Here is a 14,463-nt window from a genome sequence, read left to right on the forward strand (position 1 = left end):
TACAAGTGAGCTTGAGCTCACTCATTTGTATTTCAAAGGCCAGGTTGACACAAGATATTTTTCTTGTTCTAGTTCTGGCTGGGAAGGGAATAATACACATTTTTGAGTGCTACTGCCACTGTGTCAGCTTTTCTGCAGAGTCAGCCTGCTTCGCTTGGAGAACATAAGGACCAGTCTTGGAAATATCCCCCTTTGACTGACATAAACAAAACCAATTTAGGAGGCTTGATCGTGTCCATACACTCACCAACCCATCCTCAGCTTCCTATGGCTCCAGCGAATGAAGCTAATTGTGTTGAGTGTCTCCCCTTCTTCAGTAACTTCACACTATGAAAGTTTTCCATCTTCAGAGCTCTCACCGACTGAGGGTGACATTTAGTGACTAAACAGGCTGAACAGTTTAACACCTTTGTGGCCTCCATCACATTGTGAAATGTACTCCATTGCAGGAAAGGGTCAGTATTTCTGATCCCACCACCAGCAGCAACCCCACCAGCATGGATCAAGCACAGCCCTCCTGGTGACAAGCCACAGTGCTCCTTAGACCAAGTGCTGCCTCTTCAGCCCAGAAAACCAGTGTAATACTGAATAGAAATCCAATTTACAGCCTTCCCTGTCATGCCAGACCCATCAAGACCCTTGTTGGAGGTGGCAGTAATCTGCTCTGGTATAATACCCACCTCAACTGACAACCTTGAAACTGGCAGCCAAGGTACACAGTGCACTTACCTGCAATAATTTCAGCCTCACGTCTTCCTCCTAATAAACACCCAACTGTCTCAAAGGAATAACCATCCTCCCCATTTTTCAACTCACCTATTTTATGCCTCTGTTTACAGGTCATCAGTCCAGGAACTCCAGAGCTTCTTGAAAACCTCTAATTGCATACAACAAAGCTCATCACAATTCAGCTGGGCAAGTATGTAAAACTGACAAAGCTACAATGAGCCAGGTCTCCATCCCCTTGGTAGAGACCATCATGACAATGTGGAAGCCTTAAAGAGATACCGTCATATAACAAAGACCATGAATGTCCAACCAATAGAGATCACCCTCTTCTAAGCAGGGCCAAAAGACAGGAACATTAAGTGGTCATGTTGCTCCACTGGTTCCCTCAAGTCAGAGTTGACCACAAAGTTTCACTCTTCCTCCATGACTGGATCCCACAGTTAACTCTGGCTCCTTTCCTGTTCCTAAACATAATGGCACTGTCAGAGTCCTTCTACGAAGTTTTTGGGTCCATGCATGTGACCCAAGCAGGCACACTAGGAAAGTAAAATAGCAAAGTAAGGTAAGTGTTCAAGAAACTACAGGGGAATCAATTTGCACAACTAATGATCTTCATATCTGAATCAGAATTTTCCTTTTAAGTTTGCCATCCAGTGCAGTTTCTCACAGTGATCTCCTCCACCCACCCACAAACTCCACCTCTGCCCTGGCTGCTGTCTCCAGCCCTCATCCATGCTTGTGACACACTAGTCATGGTCCAACACATCTCCCCCTCTATTTCAGGGCAGTTTTATCCTCACTTTTAAAGCCATTTTCTCCACATATACTTTGACCACATTTGCAGACCCATGCTCATTTGCACACACAGCTCAAGAGTGTGTGTAACTCAGGGATCTGGAGACTTCCACCCAGCAGCTCCAAAGCCCCACATCCCACACCTGCAGCCACCTGAAACATGCTAAATAGTTTGTGTCTTCCCTTGCCTGGGTGGAGCAATGGTCTTGTTTAGGGATGAAGGGAAGCAAGACAGACCTGGCAATGGACTGGTTGGACACAACATATCCAAGCCAAGATCCCACCACAAAAGTGAGAGTTATTTCCTTGTGACAGCACAGACAAGACAAGCTTTATGTAAGTCACATACAGTAATGCACACTCACACAGAGCTATATGTAAGATATATATATAGTACAAAACAAAATAACACCAAGGAGTATGGATGCCAAAGAAGGGGTAAAATTAGCTATTAGGGAAGTGGCAAAATCTTCTAAAAGAATTGAAAAAAGGCTTTTTTTGAACAGTAATGAACACATTTCAAAAATATTGGATATTATTGGCTTGGAGTCCTACATACCACAACATATAACAATCACATCAGATTGAAGAATGAGAAAAATCAGCCAGAAGGTCCACTGGAGACATCCCAAGAAAAACAAGGATTGCATGTGGTAGGGCACTGCAGCAAATTATTTCCTTGGCATCACGGAGTGCACCAGTGTTCTGTCTAGTCCAGCCCGCTGCTGAAATGCAACTTTCTGAAAGTCACACAGCCCTTACATGGCAAAAATTAGCATAACCTCAGAAATAATTTCTCAAAATCTATTCCTTGAAGGTTAATCCAACATTAACGAGACAAAAAGCAATGTTGGCAGGGAATACCAGGATGCCATCCTTGAGACGTAACCCAGAGAAAGCTGAAATGTCAATAATGTCAAATGCATACAGACTGGAACCAAATAATACTGTTGTTAGCTCAATGACCTCATAACAATCAAGTTAAGGAGGAAAAAGATGACGTAAAATGAATGAAAATGGGCCAGACAGCTTTTACCACAATTGGATAATGTGTCCAAGGGCATTGAAGGGGGCAAATGAGCATCCTAAGGTTAGGAATCAACCCTGGGACGACTTAACAGATCCTCTAGAATGGAAAAACCAATAAATGCAACATAGTACTAATATGTAATAAAGCCCATTATAATACTCAACAAGATTTAATTAAATTCAAACAAAGGCACTACATATATTGATCAATAATAAGTGCAAAATGTAATCAGAATCATAGCACTCAAAAATTAAGACCTACTACCGAGATGGGGGCAACCATGGTGCATTTGAAGACACATGTTCCGCTCCACTCTTTATGGACATCAGCGTTTCAATGCAATACCTTGGGTAAAATAACCCCCCAGCACTTTCTGAGGAGAAATCTGTGCTCAAGACACCAACCCAGCTCTGAGCATCATTTGCGCAGCTCAACTTACAGCAAAAAAATTTCCTAACTTTCCCATCCTTTTGACACCGTTTTACTGGATTATTTGGCTATAGGCATGAGGGATGAATTGCAGACAGAGAGTAACTCACTCCCTCTCTCCCTGGAGAAGTTCTACTGGCAGCTTGAAGTGAGGTGCTGACCTTGGTTACTTTACCCTGGTTTTTTTCTCCTGCTAGCAACCACAACAGAAACCTCAAGCAAAATTGTCCTAAACTCTCCTGGAGATTTGGAATTCAGTCCAACATGGGTGCTATTGAACTTCATGAAATGAACACCTTAAATAAAAAGGTTTGCGGTGGTGTGCAGCAGTAAAATTGATTTTAAAGCCTTAACACGTCAGCTCATCAAGAGAAATACAAGCACATTCATTAACTCCCAGCATGCTGGCAGTTTCAAAGATGCTACCTGTGGCCAAGATCAGGCTGTTATCCCAAACCCAAGCATTCATTTGCTCCTGTAACCAGGAAACAGCTCCAAGTTTTATATTTATTCTCTGTTTCAGGGAAACAAGGACTTAATACTAAGCTCATTTTACATACAAGCAACAGAAACATCAAGAAACAAGGTGGGACTGCTCTCTCCCTAATTTTAGCTGTCTGGAAATTGGGCATCTAATATAAGCCAAATGTTCAGAAAATTTCCATGACTATAGAGCATTCTGGTCTAAAGCATTATTTGTTCCCACTCTTCCCACAGAATGAAAGTGGTGTTTACATGGGATTTTTTATTTTTTTTTAAATTTCACACCCAACCTCACCTGACTCCAAACTACAGCTTTTCAGGAGCTGTGAAGTTCACCAAACAGCAGTTCAGACTGGCACAGTAATGCTGGTACAACATGTCCAAGTGGGGCAGCATTTTGGATGCCTAGTCAAACATTTCTGGTCTAGCTGTCTGATCTGCCCAAGGTCACTTGGGAAGTATGCTGCAACACCAGGATGCTTCACACTCAGGCTTGAGCTCTTCCTTCTTTTGGAAAATGAAACTGCTTTCATAGCCTTTGTTTGTGCTCTCAGAAAACACACAAAAATTAATCCCAAGAAGCATCATGCTTTTTGAAGGAGTTGTTTTTTTGTTTTTGTTTTTTTTTCTTTTAGCACAACTGTTAAAGAAATATGAAAATTCAACTCAACAAAATGATCCATTTTCCTCCATCATCAAGACATTTCTGCATGGGTAAGCTATGGGGTGTGGGATTTGTCAGCAATCAAACACAAGGAATGCCCTTTCTGGTTCTGCTCAACTGCCCAGCAGCCCTGCCCGCACCAGTGGCACCATCACAGCAGAGCACATGGAAAGGGGCTGCAGCCTCAGATGTTCATCCAAAACACCAAGGCACTGGGAATAATATAAAAGAGTCGGAACCATCCAATTCACAATCTTTGGGACTATGCCCAGTCAGGAAATCTTCCCAGGAAAAGATCATTAGTAAAGCACTATCAATGCAGTAAGGTCTAATGAGTTAATCCCCATCACAAGGTATGGCTGATGCCTTCCACAGAAGATTGCAATCCAGCAAGGACGTATTCCTGGCATGTCACTACACATTCTCAATTAGAACGAACATCAGCTCTCCCTGTCATGACCACAAGGAAAGACAAGATGGAAAACCACCATCCATCTCATCCCAAGTCAGCAGCTCCCAGTCTGTCTGCTTGGCCCAGTAAGGGAAACCCTTTCCTCCACAGATGAGCTCCCCTTATTGCTGTTAAAATCCATTTTTTGTGGAGGAATCCAGTTGACAAGTACAGGCAAACAGACCCAAACAAAAGAGAAAGGGAAAAAAAGCAAACCAAACATCAGCAGCCATTTGGCAGTTTGGATCCCTGTGTTTTCCTGCCCAATTTTTAATTCCCCTTTCCACGGGGGTATAATGGCATCACGTACCCAGCGGCTCCATCAGTGTGGACTCCTCATGCCTCTAGGCTCCAGCTTCCACGCCAGCTTCTCTAATGTGGCACTGCTTTGGCTGGAAGTCGCACTGAGGCAGGCAGTTGTGACTCAGGGTTACAGCTCTGTAAGAAGCATTACCCCCGGGGCACTGGGATGTCAGCAGAATACACCCCAGTCGCCATAACTAACCCTTCTTGACCTCAGCCCCCTTTACTCCGTATTGGTTTTCAATACATGACTTCATAATTCAGAAAACGAACACTGTTTTCTTCAAAGGGGTCAAATTTATTAAAGAAAAGCATCCACACAAGGACAACATCTCCCCAAAGGAGCCAACTCTGCAGGACATGCTGCAGATCAGACATTCAAGATAAAAATACAGACAATACAAACCACTTCTGAGGGCAGCTTTTTCATGCATGTGAGAAAATCACTCATAGACACCGTTAACTTTAAGGGGAAACACCAGGGCCAAACAAACCATTGATGCAAAACCTAAAAAAAAAAAAGACCAGAGAACACCTGGTTCAACTAAATATATGCAGTCTGCAACTAGATGCCCTCCATGAACACAGAGAATTGCGCAGAAAGACAGAATGGGTAAGGCTGGAAGGGACTGCACAGCCATACACATCATGCAGCTTTTCAAAGGAGACTGCACAGACCCACAGTGATGCCGTGCTCGAGACACTGTCACCACTGAAGGTGGCAAGCTGCTAGCTGGCCCAGACTACCCCGGGAGCTGCTGCTGAAAAGCAACTGGATCTTGAAGAGAAGTCTGCAAGGAGCTGAGGGGAGACCAGATGGAACAATGTCACAATTTTTTTTCCCCTCGGATTTATACCAATGGCTCTGTGAGGATATAACACCTCAAAACCTTTGTTCAAACACCTGTGTGCAAGGATGGAGCATGCAGAGAGCACAGGGCTGCCCAGCCTGCTGCTCCCTCCCCACCTTCCTCCAAGCACCCCTGTACACACTGATCGTCCCATGAAGCTACTTTAAAGAAGCAAAAATGTCTGAAACAGGAGACAGCTCAAACAGATTTTCATCACCACATCCTGCACATAATCAAGTGAAATCAGAAAGAGGGAGGTGCAGTCCACAAAATAAATAAGCAATTAACCCTCACTAAAAGAGTCAACGTCTTGGCTTTGGGGAAGGGGGGGAATGGCAGCTGGGGAAAAATTCATTAACACCGGGGAAATTAGTGAAACTATCAACGAAATGAAGCAGGTCACCTGCAGGACAGGAGAGCACAGGTGAGAGGTGGGGGAAGACCAGCCATCTTCGGCTACAGCTGAGCTGACAACACCCAACAAACACACGTGCAGGTCCAAATCACAGGAAAAATACTAACTCCGTTAAAAGCTCTGGTGGGGTGTGAATCCAGGTTGGGTGTAGAACACGACTGAGGCAGAATCGGGCAGGATGGGCAGAGCAACAGCTCAGCACTGCTCCACCCTGCACTCAGCAACATCAGGCTGGCCACGGAGGATCCTAAACCCACACCAGTTTCGAGCTAAGGCATTGTCCCCACTTGAGCAGCCACCCCTTGAGCTGCAGCAACTGGTTGGATGCATGTATTGCTACGGCATCAAACATGAGGCAAAGCAAGGCCTGAAAGGCATTCCAGGTGGGTTTAAACCAGCCAGTCTCATGTGGTACCTGTTCGGGCAGCAGCTCCCTTTGGGCCCTGCTCATCCCGTGTTCCTCACACTGCCTCCATCAAGAAGGGTTTAAGCTGCAATCCACACACCGGACTGCGTGTATGGACTTAGCTGGACTCCTGTGAAACCTGGAGGAAGCAGGGACCTCACAAGTGCCAACCAGGGGACCCACCTCCCCACCAAGACAGAAGAGCCACAGCCCACCCTTTTCTCTCCGTATCTCTTGGCTTCTGGGCTTTGCTTTTTTCGCCACTTTGCAAGGTCATTAGGTTTGACAACATTATCTTCTGTTGGACCGAACTGCTTTTTCTCAGGGTTGATCAACTTGTGTCATGCAAATTACCCAGGGTGGAGGTAAACCAAGAAAAGGGGCATTCAGATGGTTCCTTTTATGTTTCACAGATGATTTGCATCCTTATTCTCTGCCTTTAGGGCAACTCTCAGTTGACTGAACACCTGCTTTTAGCTGCCGGGAAGCGCACAACAAACCTCCTTCTCCACCCACCCCCAATTCACACCCCTTCCGAGTACTTAACTGGTGTCACTGAGGCTTGCAAAACCCTCCTCACTTCAGGCAGGCTGCTCATTTCATATTGGTCAAGATGGAGATGACAACATTCTCCTGCTTACTATGTCCCAGAATCCCAATGCAGCCCAGCTCAAGGAAACCCCAAACTCAAAGAAAGCCGAGAGCCTCACACCAGGCCACCAGCTTCCTGGCTTTGCGCCCATGAGCCCTAAATATCCTTGCTGATATCCACGGTGTCAGCCCAGCACAAAAATGCTTCAAAAAAAACAAAAAAAAACCCCCCAAAAAAAAAACCAAAAAAAAAAAAAAAAAAACCCCAGAGTGATAAAGAAAGAAAGCCAGATGGAGTGAACCTAATTGTGAAAAGTCTAGAGAGACGTCCAGCAACCAAGTAAAAATGAGGCTGTTCCCTGGGAACCACTGATACTGAAAAAAGCATCCCTCCTTCTTAGACACAGCCCTTGTATCTCCTATTAAATTGCTCATCCTTAATGTTAATTCTCATGGCAACTCCAAAGAATCCGTTTATTCCCGCTCTCTGGATGGAGAATCGAGGCACAGATTCAGAGCAAAGAGACCAGTGGCACAAGCAAGCATCAAATACAAGGGGCACCCTGAGTCCCTGCAACGTCTGCTGGTCCCCAAGGCAGACAGACAGAAGGCAGGAGAGGTATGTGTCAGGCTCAGGCAAAGGGCAGTGCCCACATCATTTCACTGTGACAGCTTCCCTTGCTATAAAAAAAGGAGAGATTCCTCTCTCCAGGATGGCACTGAAAACACTCCAATTATTAGTAATATAGAAAAGCTAACAGTAAATTGCAGAGAAAACATTAAATAAATGAAGACTAACACACACACATTTCCTTTGCCCACTTAAAACTAAACAAGAGTGATGCACTACAGCAAAATATTTGTTCTTTGACTTAAAGGTGACAATCTTGATGATGGACCATCATCATCAATCCCTATTTCTGAACAGACTGCCCTCAGAGAACAAACATATTGAGGGCATTAGCAGAAGCATACCAAAAATCTTCCAGAGTTACCTCTGCTTAGGCACAAGACCTTGTGCATCTAAATTTCAACCAGTGTCAAGATTTATCCTCACTGCAGTAGGGATGAGCCAGCACAGGCTGAGCACTCTGCAAACACAAGCAAAAAACTTCTCCATCTCTCAAAGAACTAGGAGCGGAAGCAGAGGAAGTAGCCTAGCAAAGTCAGGCAGACGTCTGTGGCTGAGAGATGCAGTGATGTACACAAAAGTTCTGGAGGGAGATTCTAACCAACAGAGAGCTGACAGGCAGTGTCATGGCCCCAGTTCATCACAGAACCACACCTGGGGGATTCTGCACCTTAGCCAAGGTACCAGGATGTGGAAGCTCCCTCTACAGGTGTCAAGTTCCCATGGGGAGACGGCAAGCATTGTTCCAAACCTTCCTGTGGCTGAAAAGCCACAAGCCACATCACTCAAAAAGCCAAAGAGCAGAGCAGCTCCAGGGCTGGTTCCCAGGAGGTTACAGTGCAGCCCAAGCAGCCTCACTGGGTCTGAGTGCAGCGGCTCCTGGGGCTGGAATAAACTCCTGAGGCTGGATTCATCTTGCTGATTCTCATTGGGGCTGCAACAGCCAGTGTAAGATGACCCAGTTGGACTGAAACCTCCTCAGCAATCATACCCTATCCTTCAGGAATGTACATATGCTGCCAGTCAGGGTGTATAAATGCTGAGAGCAGGCTCAGACAAGTGGCTCACAGATTTAAGCTGTGTCCAAACCTTGAAGAAAATTTAAAGGCAGCTTAGGAGAGGCCAAGCTTTCATGTAGTGGCTTTGGACACCTGAAACCACAAAGCAAGCACCCTGAACTCCAGTCCTCCTACACAGGGTACCGACATTACACATGCCTTGCAGACCCTACAACCAAACAAGCTGCCCCAGCTGTGCTGACAGTGCAGAGAAACAGGTATTGTAGGGAATGATTCAATCCATTCAGATGCCTACAGCAGGTGAGGGTCAGGCACTTCCTAAAAATATCCATTTCACTCCAGCGACTGTGAAAGGAGGCTGGGGGGGGCAGGATCAGTAGCAGGTAATTGCAGCAGAGTTCTCCAAACCCAGAGGAGAAAAGTCCCCTGCTGTGAAGCCCAAATACAGCCAGAAATAAGGCCTGTGTGATGCACAAACCTCAGCCTGTTCCAGGTAGTATCCAGCCCTTCTGAGACTCCCAAGCACAACAGCAGTCTACAATCCTACCAGCCCCGAAGAGGCAAAATACAGTGAAACCTGTACCAAAAGGAAATCTGGAGGATCAACAGAAGAGATCTCACACAAAAGGTGCAGGGAAGACCAGGAGGGCTTCTATCTCCAGGCTTATGACCACTGAAAGAGATCACCACTCACCTCATTTCCCAGGAAACCCTGGCAGGATCTGACCTCCCTTTGACACACTCCTCCCTTCTCCTTTCTGCAGTCAACCGAGACCTATATGACATTACAACAAAAGAAATGTCAGCAAGCTCAATCTTGTCCCCTCCCTCCGAACAAAAACCTTCAATTTCCTTAATTGTTCAACATAAGGCGGCAATGGAAACCAGTTATATATAAATTACAGCTTATATAAATTGCAGTTTATGTATGCATTTAAATATTTATATATCTATTTAATATATATTACCTATTTAAATATACACATACATATATATATATATAAATATATAAATTACTGAAAGGATGGGGCCCTATGCAAGTGGCTGAAGCAGCAGCACATTCCTCTGCAAAGTTCAGGAATCAATGATGGAGCCCTACAGCCTGTCCCATGCTGGACTCCCACAATGACCCAGCAATGTGGCATAAAAATGTATGTCAAGCTCCTCCTGAGATGTACACTGCCAGCTCTAGAGCAATCCCACAAACACTCCTAAGGAGTAATGGGGAAACACAGACAGGAGTGCGAGGGAGCCTGGGTGGCCCAGAGCTGTGAGGAAAAGGAATGGAGGCAGCAGACTCCTCTTTCATGAACCAGAGTATCCTGGTGTCATCATGGAGAGGACATAGGCTTTTCCTTGTGGTGACCTCCAGACATTGCTGTCCCCTCTCATTACAGCCCAAGGGTCACACAGGACAAGCCAGGTGGACATCAGGCTGTTATTCAGGTTCTCAGTGCTCTGCTGGGTGATGGTCCTCGTAGACTGTTTTCTCCCACCATCCAGGTCCCCATCCTCTCCTCAGGCCACAGAGCCCCCGTTGGCAAAGCCATAAATCACACAGCCATATAACAAACAGCTTTCTATCAAACAGCACAGGCTGCTGGCAGTGTGAGTGTGCGGCAGAGGAGGGAAGGGGACTTATATCACCATCAAAATCTCCTCCTCACTCAGCCTACTTTAGCCCAGCCACATTTACACTGCTAAATTTGGGAGAGTATGAGAAGCATTCCCTCATAATGGGAGGTGGAGGAGGGACAAGCCGGCTTCTGGCCTTCTCTAACTCCTGCCAAGTGCTCTGTAATTCAAAGTCCATGTCAGGGAAGTCACCCCTGGCTGCACAGAAATGGCCTAGACCCAGCAAACCCGGAGATCAGTGCCTTAACCCCTTCCAGTCAGCACCTGAGCTTGCCTATTTTAAGAAAAAGATTGAGTCAGGCTTTGGGAAACAGGTCCTCCTGAAGCAGCAGGTATCCAGGAGGTATGTGGAGGGAATTCTGGACACCTCCACACAACAGCTTCAGATAGTGAGTTTGAAGACCCTGCCCTGAAGGGATGCAGTGCTCTCAGCCTGGTACCAGCTAGCAGCAATCCTCACCTTCAAACTGATTTAAGAAGCTGTGAATGACTTTTTTGAGTGCAAAATAGATGAACTACTCAGGAAAGACAGCATCAATACCTGCAGCAGGAAGGGGTCACCATCCCAGCCAGCATCTAGAAGCACTAGCCTACACAAGCACCTATAAACAGTTCCCACCAGGCTTTGCTTTTGAGATCACAGGAGCAAATTAAACCTCTCTCTCCTTGATGCTGGCAGGTACAGGAAGGAAAAGCAGGTTACTGTAACCTTTCTGGGCCTGTTCTCCACTTACACCATCCTCACCTGCACCCTTCTGCATATGCCCAGAGAAATCCGCCCCTGGAAACACAATCCATGGAACATCGGGGGGGAGGTGTAAATGTGTTGCTGCCCACACCCAACAAATAAACATTTTAATTAATCCCAGCGGGTGCCAAGTCTGGTGGTGTACATGGTGAGCCAGAAATTTTCCTCAGCATCCACAGACATTCGAGGGAGCTTTTGAGGAATCCAGGCATGAGCCTGGGCAAACAGCTGGAGACATTTCCCAAGCAATTCACATGCATACAAAAACAAAACAAAAAAACAACGTGGGCTTGTTTTCTGTAGAAGTGGGCATCAAACGTTCTGACATCAAGAAGGATGATTAAAGACAGCTGAGGTGCAGGAAAGATTAAAAGAACTAAATATGCCCAACCTGGCTAAGCAATGAGTAAGAGGAGACGTGATAAAAGACTCCAAGCATCTGAATGAAGGGAGTGGCATGGCAATAAAGGACTGAATAAAATATCTTTCTGAGAAATGGATCCATCAACGATCTCTCAAGAGATAAGGGGCAAGACTCATATTTTAGGCATTTATAAAACCGGTCGCCAGAACTGAGGTTTTTGAGGAGAAATCCACATTGCCCCGAAGGGAACATACACCAAAGCTTTTTATCTCTGCTATGGGATGCTGCAAACAGGACCTCGATGCCACCAGGGAGCACAGGAAACTTGGGATGGGGCAAGTGTTTCACACCATCTCACCCAAGAAGCAGAGACATGCCTTTTCACTGTAAAATTAAAATATAGAAACATACTTATTTTTCACTCCTTATTTTTATTCAGCAGCCTTAATCCATAATGTTTCAAGTTTAGGGGGAAAAAAAGAAAAAAAAAGGAAAAAAGGAAAGAAATATCCACCAATCTATTAAAAATGAACAGGGCTGGGGATCTAACAAGTACTAGATTTTTTTTTTCCCCTGCAATAAATAAAGATACATGGCATGGTACCAAGGAAGCAAGCGCCTGGATTGAGCTGGGCAGTGGTGTTCCTGACATCTGCCAGCCCCAGCAGCTCTCTAGACACAGCCAGACACAGCACACACATGGACAAGTGACAAAATCCTGGGAAGTTTTCAATATCTGGCTCTGATGAGATCATACCCTTCAGTCAAAGTACCCTCTGACCCTCTGAAATCCGGGGACCTGATACACCTTATAAAGATCAGAAGTGAGCCCTAAGGCCTGAGTAAACCACCTAGGAGGAGAGTGAAACCTGTTACGCTGGCTTTGCCCCAAAAAACCATGTAATGCACACGTAAGTATCAACTGTGTGAAGCCAAAACAGTGGATTCTGTGTAATTTCACACCATGTCCAGCCATATGAGGGTCTTCTGAACATTTCCCCATGGCACAGAGTGGTGCACCCTAGGGAAGGAGCTTGACCTGGCCAAAACTATCTACTGAATGCAGATATATGCATGGTCAGGTTTCTACCAGCACCAGCTTATTAGTTCATCTGATGTGCCAGGGGATTGCAATTGACCCCAAAATGTTCTTTCAGGTTCTTCTGCCCCAATTTTGCTAATGGAACTCAGCCATGGGGTGTGATTTACAAAGCTCAGTGGTATCCCAGATTTGGGTACCTAGAGACTTCTTCCCCAGTTGGGAAAGCCAGAAGACATTTGCCAGTGGTGTAATTTTAAATCACAGTTAAATTCACACAATGGTCATGTATCCTGTCCCAGCTGCCCCTGCCCCCCCAACCTAATGTGCCAAGGCACGGCAGTTGAATCTAAGAGGAAACTAGATAGGAAAAAACACAAAAGCTGAGTGACTTTCTTCTAATTAATTCCCTAAACCAGTTCAGTGGGGCTCAGGCAAGTACTAGAAATCTTTCCCCTTTTGGCATGAGCGAGATCAGCTGAACGGCAACATGTGACTGCAATCCAAGGCAACCTTTGTTTGCAAGACCAAGACTGGATCTTTTTAATTTTATTTTTCCCCTTTCCCACAGCAACCTCTTAAGTCTGCAACTGCCTTTCTCCATGGGAACAGGAGATCCACCATTAATTGACCAGTGAGTTTTATTGCAGAGTTGAAACAGGATGTTCACAGAGGATTTTGTTGTGGGTTTTTTATTAAGTGGGACATTTTAGTAGGCAGTGTATCTTCTTGCTTTATGCTTGCTTGTTTCTTTGGGAGGCTGAAGTACAAAACCAGCTGCCAGATTAATTTTATATACTGAAGAAACATGATTTTGTTCTACCCAATTATAAAAAGAGAACATAAAAAGACCTGTTCAAAGTGGAGGAAACTCTGCTCCTTATGTTTGGGATGAAAAGGGAAAATTAAAACATCTAAGATAGATTATTATACCTTCCATCAAACCTTCGTCTTCCCACAGAATCAGCTGCTTCCATCACTGCAGCAACACTGAAGCTGGAGATTATCTGGCTCAGGGTATCATTGTCACACAGAATTAAAAGTTTGCAGGCTGTATTTGGACCAGCCCCTCCTCTCCATTTGATGTTAATTTTGAGTATCCCTGCTCAGGCCATGACTGCAGTTTTACTCTGCCCTCATCATGCATTCAGACTGACCGCCAGACCTGGCAGCTCTCACAGCAGGTGTGGCAGAAGGGCACAGCCCCTCTCTGACCCACAACTCATCCTTCCAGGAACGAATTTGGAATCTGACGAAGGGAATGTAAAATTTTGACTCATGCAATTCCCACTACAGGGAGTGGAGGTTATTTTTTCCCCATTCAGACAGTTAATAAGAAACAACTCTCTCCCAAAACACAGATTAGTTTCTACTCAGAACAGTGGACTGGGGATAGTCTATGTGTTAAAAAAAAAAAATGCAGAGAGCTCCCACAGGATGAGCCCCAGGAGGGAGCTGTGTGCTGGGAAGCAGCCAGTTCTCCATGTTCTTCCCAAGAAATGCATTTCTCATCCTGACACATACATTTTGATATACCCACTCCCACTCAGCAGAGCCTTTGCCGGCATCCATTTCCCCTGGACATTTTACAAATGCTCATCCAGAGCCTCCCATACTCACACTCTCACAGCAGTAACTGCTATTCTATTTTTGCTCCAGTTTTGAAAAGATGTGAGAGACAAATTAGTGTTTTTCACGTTTCAGAAAGATGGGAACCTCTGTCTGAGCTGGCAGCAGCTCCTCTGCTGAGGGAGAGGGAATGCACTTGCCCTATGCACAAAGCTCTTGGAGAGGGAAAAGGAGCAGGATGTAAGTGCCTGGACTGCTGCTGGTAGTCTGGAAAGAGTTACTGCTGAGCTGGGGTGAAGAATGCAAGTGAC

General features: G+C 45.4%; 1 long non-coding RNA gene across 2 annotated transcripts in view; it reads right to left on the reverse strand.

The window, feature by feature from the left end:
* The window catches only part of LOC136301306 (uncharacterized), an 89,639-nt gene that overhangs the window by 57,211 nt on the left and 17,965 nt on the right, over positions 1–14,463 (reverse strand). For both annotated transcript variants that reach the window (XR_010723839.1, XR_010723838.1), the window contains exon 2: positions 9,492–9,572. This is a non-coding gene — a long non-coding RNA (uncharacterized lncRNA). The remainder of the gene's footprint in view (positions 1–9,491; positions 9,573–14,463) is intronic.

The sequence above is a fragment of the Chamaea fasciata genome, unplaced genomic scaffold (assembly GCF_029207755.1).
Source record: "Chamaea fasciata isolate MVZ Bird 193981 ecotype frontalis unplaced genomic scaffold, bChaFas1.0.hap1 SCAF_1, whole genome shotgun sequence".
In the NCBI taxonomy this organism is placed as follows: Eukaryota; Metazoa; Chordata; class Aves; order Passeriformes; family Sylviidae; genus Chamaea; species Chamaea fasciata.